At 37.8% G+C, this 11388-nt stretch overlaps 1 protein-coding gene across 1 annotated transcript in view; it reads left to right on the top strand.

Moving 5' to 3' along the window:
• Positions 1–11388, top strand: part of UBE2F (ubiquitin conjugating enzyme E2 F (putative)) — a gene marked incomplete in the record, with an annotated part of 973189 nt that overhangs the window by 319744 nt on the left and 642057 nt on the right.

Consider the following 11388-nt stretch of genomic DNA (forward strand, 5'->3'; position numbering starts at 1 on the left):
GATTTTGATAGCGCCTGCGTGGCCACGCAGGACCTGGTATGCAGATCTGGTGGACATGTCATCCTTTCCACCATGGACTCTGCCTCTGAGACAGGACCCTCTACCTCAGGGTCCTTTCAACCATCTAAATCTAATTTCTCTGAGACGGACTGCCTGGAGATTGAACGCTTGATTTTATCAAATTATGGCTTCTCTGAGTCAGTCATTGATACCATAATACAGGCACGAAAGCCTGTCACTAGGAAAATTTTAAATAAGATATGGCGTAAATATCTTTATTGGTGTGAATCCAAGGGTTGCTCATGGAGTAAGGTCAGGATTCCCAGGATATTATCTTTTCTCCAAGATGGTTTGGAAAAAGGATTGTCAGCTAGTTACTTAAAAGGACAGATTTCTACTCTGTCTATTTTTTTGCACAAGCGTCTGGCAGATGTTCCAGACGTTCAGGCATTTTGTCAGGCTTTGGTTAGAATCAAGCCTGTGTTTAAACCTGTTGCTCTGCCATGGAGCTTAAATCTGGTTCTTGAGGTTCTTCAAGGAGTTCCGTTTGAACCTTTTCATTCCATAGATATCACATTTTTATCTTGGAAAGTTCTTTTTTGGTAGCTATTTCCTCGGCTCGTAGAGTCTCCGAGTTATCTGCTTTACAATATGATTCTCCTTATCTGATCCTCCATTCGGATAAGGTAGTCCTGCGTACCAAACCTGGTTTTTTTTCCTAAGGTGGTATCTAACAAGAATATCAATCAAGAGATTGTTGTTCCATCTTTGTGTCCTAATCCTTCTTCAGAGAAGGAACGTCTATTACATAATCTAGATGTGGTTCGTGCTTTAAAGTTTTACTTACAAGCTACTAAAAATATCGTCAAACATTTGCTTTGTTTGTCGTCTACTCTGGACAGAGGAGAGGTCAAACGGCTTCGGCAACCTCTTTCTTTTTGGCTAAGAAGCATAATCCGCTTAGCCTATGAGACTGCTGGACAGCAGCCTCCTGAAAGGATTACAGCTCGTTCTACTAGAGCTGTGGCTTCCACTTGGGCCTTTAAAAATGAGGCTTCTGTTGAATAGATTTGCAAGGCGACGAGGTCTTCGCTTCATACTTTTTCAAATTTCTACAAATTTGACACTTTTGCTTCTTCTGAAGTTATTTTTGGGAGAAAGGCTTTACAGGCAGTGGTACCTTTCGTTTAAGTACCTGCCTTGTCCCTCCTTTCATCCGTGTACTTTAGCTTTGGTATTGGTATCCCACAAGTAATAGATGATCAGTGGACTGGATACACCTTACAAGAGAAAACACAATTTATGCTTACCTGATAAATTTATTTCTCTTGTGGTGTATCCAGTCCACGTCCCACCCTGTCATTTTAAGGCAGGTAATTTTTTTTAATTAAACTACAGTCACCACTGCACCCTATGGTTTCTCCTTTCTCTGCGTGTTTTCGGTCGAATGACTGGATATGGCAGTTAGGGGAGGAGCTATATAGCAGCTCTACTGTGGGTGTCCTCTTGCAACTTCCTGTTGGGAATGAGAATATCCCACAAGTAATGGATGATCCGTGGACTGGATACACCACAAGAGAAATAAATTTATCAGGTAAGCATAAATTGTGTTTTTCAAAAATGATTCTGGTAAGATTTATTGCTGGTTTTGTGGTAAAACGTATTGTGCAGGAGACCCACATAATATAGTTGTACAGTTGCGTGCACAGGCGTTCCTATGTGTTTTACAAGCTATATATATTATTTATTTGGTTTTGCTGAAAGTTGTATTGTCCCATGTCCACCCGAGATGATGAAGTGCATTTATCTACTTACTTAGGGTGTCTGACCCAGCAACATAGTTATTGTTGTTCATCTACTTATTTACCTCTGCTTTAATTATTCACAGTCAAAAGGGGAAAGAAAAACTAAATCAACATGGTTTTCAGTCTAATGTGTATCTCTGATTATAATTCGTAAAACCCTGCAAATTGTACTAGCAACCATACATATTTTAAATAGTTTTAAAATATTAATTTTGTATTGAGGTTTTTTTTTTTTTGCAATGCTTTATAAAATATTACTATAGTTAACTTAACCACATCCAGTGATTTTAATATAATGTCATGACAGTTGTAAGCAAAAAGTATGTATGCAGCTTTTTTTATCGCCTTCCATAAATTAAAGCATGACAGCTTTTTCATCCACACTCAACCTTCCCTCTCCTTTTAAACCCAGAGGTACAAACAATTATACCCAATAGGGCCCTGACCACCTTTTACCACAGGGGAGAGAGAACGAGTGAGACCATGACATTTTAGTCTTTCTTTCCAAAGAGCATCCAAGAGCCCAGATTATTGTTGTATTATCTGCAGCCTACTTTAGTAATAAATAAATTAAAGTGTCCTAGCTAGACTGTAATTGCAAATGCTGGTACGACTATATTTAGATTATACAATCTTCATATATTTTTTTTCTCTAGGTATCATGGCAGAATATTAAAGAAATCAGATCTCACATATTAAACATACGTTCCTTCTCTTAAAGGGACAGTCTACACCAGAATTTTTATTGTTTTAAAATAAATGTTTTTATTACCCATTTCCCAGTTTTGCATAACTAACACATTTATAATAATATATACTTTCTTTCATGTAATTAACAAGAGTCCATGAGCTAGTGACGTATGGGATATACATTCCTACCAGGAGGGGCAAAGTTTCCCAAACCTTAAAATGCCTATAAATACACCCCTCACCACACCCACAAATCAGTTTTACAAACTTTGCCTCCAAGGGAGGTGGTGAAGTAAGTTTGTGCTAGATTCTACGTTGATATGCGCTCCGCAGCAAGTTGGAGCCCGGTTTTCCTCTCAGCGTGCAGTGAATGTCAGAGGGATGTGAAGAGAGTATTGCCTATTGAATGCAGTGATCTCCTTCTATGGGGTCTATTTCATAAGGTTCTCTGTTATCGGTCGTAGAGATTCATCTCTTACCTCCCTTTTCAGATCGACGATATACTCTTATATTTACCATTACCTCTACTGATTCTCGTTTCAGTACTGGTTTGGCTTTCTACAAACATGTAGATGAGTGTCCTGGGGTAAGTAAGTCTTATTTTCTGTGACACTCTAAGCTATGGTTGGGCACTTTATTTATAAAGTTCTAAATATATGTATTCAAACATTTATTTGCCTTGACTCAGAATGTTCAACTTTCCTTATTTTCAGACAGTCAGTTTCATATTTGGGATTATGCATTGAATTATCATATTTTTCTTACCTCAAAAATTTGACTTTTTTCCCTGTGGGCTGTTAGGCTCGCGGGGGCTGAAAATGCTTCATTTTATTGCGTCATTCTTGGCGCGGACTTTTTTTGGCGCAAAAATTCTTTTCCGTTTCCGGCGTCATACGTGTCGCCGGAAGTTACGTCATTTTTTGACGTTATTTTGCGCCAAAGATGTCGGCGTTCCGGATGTGGCGTCATTTTTGGCGCCAAAAGCATTTAGGCGCCAAATAATGTGGGCGTCTTATTTGGCGCTAAAAAATATGGGCGTCGCTTTTGTCTCCACATTATTTCAGTCTCATTTTTCATTTGCTTCTGGTTGCTAGAAGCTTGATATTTGGCATTCTTTCCCATTCCTGAAACTGTCTTATAAGGAATTTGATCTATTTTGCTTTATATGTTGTTTTTTCTCTTACATATTGCAAGATGTCTCACGTTGCATCTGAGCCAGAAGATACTACAGGAAAATCACTGCCTGCTGGATCTACCAAAGCTAAGTGTATCTGCTGTAAATTTTTGGTAGCTATTCCTCCAGCTGTTGTTTGTAATAATTGTCATGACAAACTTGTTAAAGCAGATAATATTTCCTTTAGTAATGTACCATTGCCTGTTGCAGTTCCCTCAACATCTAAGGTGCAGAATGTTCCTGATAACATAAGAGATTTTGTTTCTGAATCCATAAAGAAGGCTTTGTCTGTTATTTCTCCTTCTAGTAAACGTAAAATGTCTTTTAAATCTTCTCTCTCTACAGATGAATTTTTAAATGAACACCATCATTCTGATTCTTTGGACTCTTCTGGTTCAGAGGATTCTATCTCAGAGATTGATGCTGATAAATCTTCATATTTATTTAAGATGGAATTTATTCGCTCTTTACTTAAAGAAGTACTAATTGCTTTAGAAATAGAGGATTCTAGTCCTCTTGATACTAATTCTATACGTTTGGATAAGGTTTTTAAAGCTCCTGCGGTTATTCCAGAAGTTTTTCCTGTTCCTAATGCTATTTCTGCAGTGATTTCCAAAGAATGGGATAAATTGGGTAATTCATTTACTCCTTCTAAACGTTTTAAGCAATTATATCCTGTTCCGCCTGACAGGTTAGAATTTTGGGACAAAATCCCTAAAGTTGATGGGGCTATTTCTACCCTTGCTAAACGTACTACCATTCCTACGTCAGATGGTACCTCGTTTAAGGATCCTTTAGATAGAAAAATTGAATCCTTTCTAAGAAAAGCTTATCTGTGTTCAGGTAATCTTCTTAGACCTGCTATATCATTGGCTGATGTTGCTGCAGCTTCAACTTTTTGGTTGGAAACCCTAGCGCAACAAGTAGCAAATCGTGATTCTCATGATATTATTATTCTTCTTCAGCATGCTAATAATTTTATCTGTGATGCCATTTTTGATATTATTAGAGTTGATGTTAGGTTTATGTCTCTAGCTATCTTAGCCAGAAGAGCTTTATGGCTTAAAACTTGGAATGCTGATATGGCTTCTAAATCAACTCTACTTTCCATTTCTTTCCAGGGAAACAAATTATTTGGTTCTCAGTTGGATTCTATTATTTCAACTGTTACTGGTGGGGAAGGAACTTTTTTACCACAGGATAAAAAATCTAAAGGTAAAAACAGGGCTAACAATCGTTTTCGTTCCTTTCGTTTCAACAAAGAACAAAAGCCTGATCCTTCGTCCTCAGGAGCAGTTTCAATTTGGAAACCATCTCCAGTCTGGAATAAATCCAAGCCTGCTAGAAAGGCAAAGCCTGCTTCTAAGTTCACATGAAGGTACGGCCCTCATTCCAGTTCAGCTGGTAGGGGGCAGGTTACGTTTTTTCAAAGAAATTTGGATCAATTCTGTTCACAATCTTTGGATTCAGAGCATTGTTTCAGAAGGGTACAGAATTGGTTTCAAGATGAGACCTCCTGCAAAGAGATTTTTTCTTTCCCGTGTCCCAGTAAATCCAGTGAAAGCTCAAGCATTTCTGAATTGTGTTTCAGATCTAGAGTTGGCTGGAGTAATTATGCCAGTTCCAGTTCCGGAACAGGGGATGGGGTTTTATTCAAATCTCTTCATTGTACCAAAGAAGGAGAATTCCTTCAGACCAGTTCTGGATCTAAAATTATTGAATCGTTATGTAAGGATACCAACGTTCAAGATGGTAACTGTAAGGACTATATTGCCTTTTGTTCAGCAAGGGAATTATATGTCCACAATAGATTTACAGGATGCATATCTGCATATTCCGATTCATCCAGATCATTTTCAGTTCCTGAGATTCTCTTTTCTAGACAAGCATTACCAATTTGTGGCTCTACCGTTTGGCCTTGCTACAGCTCCAAGAATTTTCACAAAGATTCTCGGTGCCCTTCTGTCTGTAATCAGAGAACAGGGTATTGTGGTATTCCTTATTTGGACGATATCTTGGTACTTGCTCAGTCTTTACATTTAGCAGAGTCTCATACGAATCGACTTGTGTTGTTTCTTCAAGATCATGGTTGGAGGATCAATTTACCAAAAAGTTCTTTGATTCCTCAAACAAGGGTAACCTTTCTGGGTTTCCAGATAGATTCAGTGTCCATGATTCTGTCTTTAACAGACAAGAGACGTCTAAAATTGATTACAGCTTGTCGAAACCTTCAGTCACAATCATTCCCTTCGGTAGCCTTATGCATGGAAATTCTAGGTCTTATGACTGCTGCATCGGACGCAATCCCCTTTGCTCGTTTTCACATGCGACCTCTTCAGCTCTGTATGCTGAACCAATGGTGCAGGAATTACACGAAGATATCTCAATTAATATCTTTAAAACCGATTGTTCGACACTCTCTAACGTGGTGGACAGATCACCATCGTTTAATTCAGGGGGCTTCTTTTGTTCTTCCGACCTGGACTGTAATTTCAACAGATGCAAGTCTCACAGGTTGGGGAGCTGTGTGGGGATCTCTGACGGCACAGGGAGTTTGGGAATCTCAGGAGGTGAGATTACCGATCAATATTTTGGAACTCCGTGCAATTTTCAGAGCTCTTCAGTTTTGGCCTCTTCTAAAGAGAGAATCGTTCATTTGTTTTCAGACAGACAATGTCACAACTGTGGCATACATCAATCATCAAGGAGGGACTCACAGTCCTCTGGCTATGAAAGAAGTATCTCGAATTTTGGTTTGGGCGGAATCCAGCTCTTGTCTAATCTCTGCGGTTCATATCCCAGGTGTAGACAATTGGGAAGCGGATTATCTCAGTCGCCAAACGTTGCATCCGGGCGAATGGTCTCTTCACCCAGAGGTATTTCTTCAGATTGTTCAAATGTGGGGGCTTCCAGAGATAGATCTGATGGCCTCTCATCTAAACAAGAAACTTCCCAGGTATCTGTCCAGATCCCGGGATCCTCAGGCGGAGGCAGTGGATGCATTATCACTTCCTTGGAAGTATCATCCTGCCTATATCTTTCCGCCTCTAGTTCTTCTTCCAAGAGTAATCTCCAAGATTCTGAGGGAATGCTCGTTTGTTCTGCTAATAGCTCCGGCATGGCCTCACAGGTTTTGGTATGCGGATCTTGTCCGGATGGCATCTTGCCAACCATGGACTCTTCCGTTAAGACCAGACCTTCTGTCGCAAGGTCCTTTTTTCCATCCGGATCTGAAATCCTTAAATTTAAAGGTATGGAGATTGAACGCTTGATTCTTAGTCAAAGAGGTTTCTCTGACTCTGTGATTGATACTATGTTACAGGCTCGTAAATCTGTATCTAGAGAGATATATTATAGAGTCTGGAAGACTTATATTTCTTGGTGTCTTACTCATCATTTTTCTTGGTATTCTTTTAGAATTCCGAGAATATTACAATTTCTTCAGGATGGTTTAGATAAGGGTTTGTCCGCAAGTTCCTTGAAAGGACAAATCTCTGCTCTTTCTGTTCTTTTTCACAGAAAGATTGCTATTCTTCCTGATATTCATTGTTTTGTACAAGCTTTGGTTCGTATAAAACCTGTCATTAAGTCAATTTCTCCTCCATGGAGTTTGAATTTGGTTCTGGGAGCTCTTCAAGCTCCTCCGTTTGAACCTATGCATTCATTGGACATTAAATTGCTTTCTTGGAAAGTTTTGTTCCTTTTGGCCATCTCTTCTGCCAGAAGAGTTTCTGAATTATCTGCTCTTTCTTGTGAGTCTCCTTTTCTGATTTTTCATCAGGATAAGGCGGTGTTGCGAACTTCTTTTCAATTTTTACCTAAGGTTGTGAATTCCAACAACATTAGTAGAGAAATCGTGGTTCCTTCATTATGTCCTAATCCTAAGAATTCTAAGGAGAAATCGTTACATTCTTTGGATGTTGTTAGAGCTTTGAAATATTATGTTGAAGCTACTAAATCTTTCCGAAAGACTTCTAGTCTATTTGTCATCTTTTCTGGTTCTAGAAAAGGCCAGAAAGCTTCTGCCATTTCTTTGGCATCCTGGTTGAAATCTTTAATTCATCTTGCCTATGTTAAATCGGGTAAGACTCCGCCTCAGAGGATTACAGCTCATTCTACTAGGTCAGTTTCTACTTCCTGGGCGTTTAGGAATGAAGCTTCAGTTGATCAGATTTGCAAAGCAGCGACTTGGTCCTCTTTGCATACTTTTACTAAATTCTACCATTTTGATGTATTCTCTTCTTCTGAAGCAGTTTTTGGTAGAAAGGTACTTCAGGCAGTGGTTTCGGTTTGAATCTTCTGCTTATGTTTTTCATTAAACTTTATTTTGGGTGTGGATTATTTTCAGCAGGAATTGGCTGTCTTTATTTTATCCCTCCCTCTCTAGTGACTCTTGTGTGGAAAGATCCACATCTTGGGTATTCATTATCCCATACGTCACTAGCTCATGGACTCTTGTTAATTACATGAAAGAAAACATAATTTATGTAAGAACTTACCTGATAAATTCATTTCTTTCATATTAACAAGAGTCCATGAGGCCCACCCTTTTTTGTGGTGGTTATGATTTTTTTGTATAAAGCACAATTATTCCAATTCCTTATTTTATATGCTTCGCACTTTTTTCTTATCACCCCACTTCTTGGCTATTCGTTAAACTGATTTGTGGGTGTGGTGAGGGGTGTATTTATAGGCATTTTAAGGTTTGGGAAACTTTGCCCCTCCTGGTAGGAATGTATATCCCATACGTCACTAGCTCATGGACTCTTGTTAATATGAAAGAAATGAATTTATCAGGTAAGTTCTTACATAAATTATGTTTTTAACCTCTGTGATAATCTTGTATCTAAGCCTCTGCAAACTGACCCTTTTTTCAGTTCTTTTGACAGACTTGCAGTCTAGCCAATCAGTGCCTGCTCCCAGATAACTTCTCGTGCACGAGCACAGTGTTATATATATGAAATACGTGAACTAACACCCTCTAGTGGTGAAAAACTGTTAAAATGCAATCTGAAAGAGGTGGGCTTCAAGGTCTAAGAAATTAGCATATGAACCTCCTAGGTTAAGCTTTCAACTAAGAATACCAAGAGAACAAAGCAAAATTGGTGATAAAAGTAAATTGGAAAATTGTTTAAAATGACATGCTCTATCTGAATCATGAAAGTTTATTTTGGCCTAGACTGTCCCTTTAATGAAAGTAGATGCCAAACCATATGATTTGCTTTTATGGAGAACATTGTTTTTCTCATATCCTCTATGATGATGCAGCATTTTTTTCTCCTTAGTGATTGAAAAAAGACAGAAGCACCCTATTTAGTTATATTGGTATCTGGAAATATATAGTTTATTGGTTACATTTTTAAATTTAAAATAGTGATGTCCACTGTTTTAAACATGGTTGCAGTCAGTGCTTGAAACCACATACCTTTCATATATGGTTAATCATTCTAGTTTCATTATTTCTTCAAATGTATTTGTGCCAGATGTATCTTGCTGAACGTAGAGGCTGCAATCACGATTAACTCAGTGCAGTCACACTAGGTTAATAAACCTGTGAACTGAGAAGAGATGGTAATTATTTTCCCCTTGTTTGACCTGATTGCAAGATGTAAATGCAAATGATCTCTAGTAGTAGTATTCCCTTTTTCTCTCTGTTAATCCTTTTTTCAGCGCTTTGCAAATTCTAGGTTTGAAAATTCTTTGCTTTTTTTAATATAATTTTTTTACAGCTCATGAGATTTTAACATAGATATTGGGAGTCCATACTTGGATAGATATGTGCCAATTTCCATGACTACAGATTTACATCTGCAGTCATATTTAACCAATCCATTGGCAGCATTTTCCCTTTTTGTTACAATGCGTATTGTCTTATGTCGGTTTTCTCTTGCGTACACAGAGCACATACAATGAAAAAATTTGCAAGATACGATCTGATATTAAAGCACATTGATTGGATATTGTAGAGATACCATTTTGTCATCCTAACTTAAGATTTTCCTTGTCAAAGTTTGCAGGTTGACGTGTTAGTTGTTTGATTTAAAATGAATAAATTACCTTACACGGATTCATCATCTTTATGCAGTTTAGTATAATTTAGTAATTTTTAGTTCAGTCATAGTAGGCAGCACCTACATATTTAAGAGGATCTTTGGCTTCTCAAAATCTTCATTTAGTGATAAAAAGTAATTTTTAGCCTCTACATTTTTTTTTTTTTTTTTTTTTACATGAAACTACAGTAGCTTGAAGCACATTCTTTAAAGGGGTAGTCTAGTTAAAATTAAACTTTCATGATTCAGATTTAAATAACTTTCCAATTTACTTTTAAATCTTTGTTTTCTCTTGGCATTCTTTGTTGAAAGCTAAACCTAGGTAGGCTAACTAATTTCTAAACTGTTCGAGGCTGCCTCTTATCTGCATTTTGACAGATTTTCACAATTCGACAGTGTTAGTTCATGTGTGTCATATTGATAACATTATGCCCACTCCTGTGAAGTAATTTATGAGTCAATACTTATTGGCTAAAATGCAAGTCTGTCAAAAGAAATGTGATAAAGGGGCCATCTGCAGAGGTAAAAAGTGTATTAATATAACAGTGTTGGTTATGCAAAACTGGGGAATGGGTAATAAAGAGATTGTGAAATTAGAAAACAAGTCCAGAGTCCGCCATTCGTATGAAGAAAATACATTTTTTATTGGGGCTAATAGCCCAAGGTAAAAAATACAGCGAAAGAGAACAAGATCTGACGTGTTTCGCCGTTATATTGCCGTAATCATAGGTAATAAATGGATTAGCTATCTCTTTAAGCCATTAACATTTTGGAGTAGACTATCTTTTTAAGACATGATGGTATTTTATGCTTTTATATACTATTAAAGGGACAGTCAACACCAGAATTTTTGTTGTTTAAAAAGAAACATAATCCCTTTATTACCCGTTCCCCAGTTTTGCACAACCTACACAGTTATATTAATATACTTTCTTTCATGTAATTAACAAGAGTCCATGAGCTAGTGACGTATGGGATATACATTCCTACCAGGAGGGGCAAAGTTTCCCAAACCTTAAAATGCCTATAAATACACCCCTCACCACACCCACAAATCAGTTTTACAAACTTTGCCTCCAAGGGAGGTGGTGAAGTAAGTTTGTGCTAGATTCTACGTTGATATGCGCTCCGCAGCAAGTTGGAGCCCGGTTTTCCTCTCAGCGTGCAGTGAATGTCAGAGGGATGTGAGGAGAGTATTGCCTATTGAATGCAGTGATCTCCTTCTACGGGGTCTATTTCATAAGGTTCTCTGTTATCGGTCGTAGAGATTCATCTCTTACCTCCCTTTTCAGATCGACGATATACTCTTATATTTACCATTTCCTCTACTGATTCTCGTTTCAGTACTGGTTTGGCTTTCTACAAACATGTAGATGAGTGTCCTGGGGTAAGTAAGTCTTATTTTCTGTGACACTCTAAGCTATGGTTGGGCACTTTATTTATAAAGTTCTAAATATATGTATTCAAACATTTATTTGCCTTGACTCAGAATGTTCAACTTTCCTTATTTCCAGACAGTCAGTTTCATATTTGGGATTATGCTTTAAATTATCATATTTTGTCTTACCTCAAAAATTTGACTTTTTTCCCTGTGGGCTGTTAGGCTCGCGGGGGCTGAAAATGCTTCATTTTATTGCGTCATTTTTGGCGCGGATTTTTTTGGCGCAAA

The sequence above is a fragment of the Bombina bombina genome, chromosome 1, assembly GCF_027579735.1.
Source record: "Bombina bombina isolate aBomBom1 chromosome 1, aBomBom1.pri, whole genome shotgun sequence".
Lineage (NCBI taxonomy): Eukaryota > Metazoa > Chordata > Amphibia > Anura > Bombinatoridae > Bombina > Bombina bombina.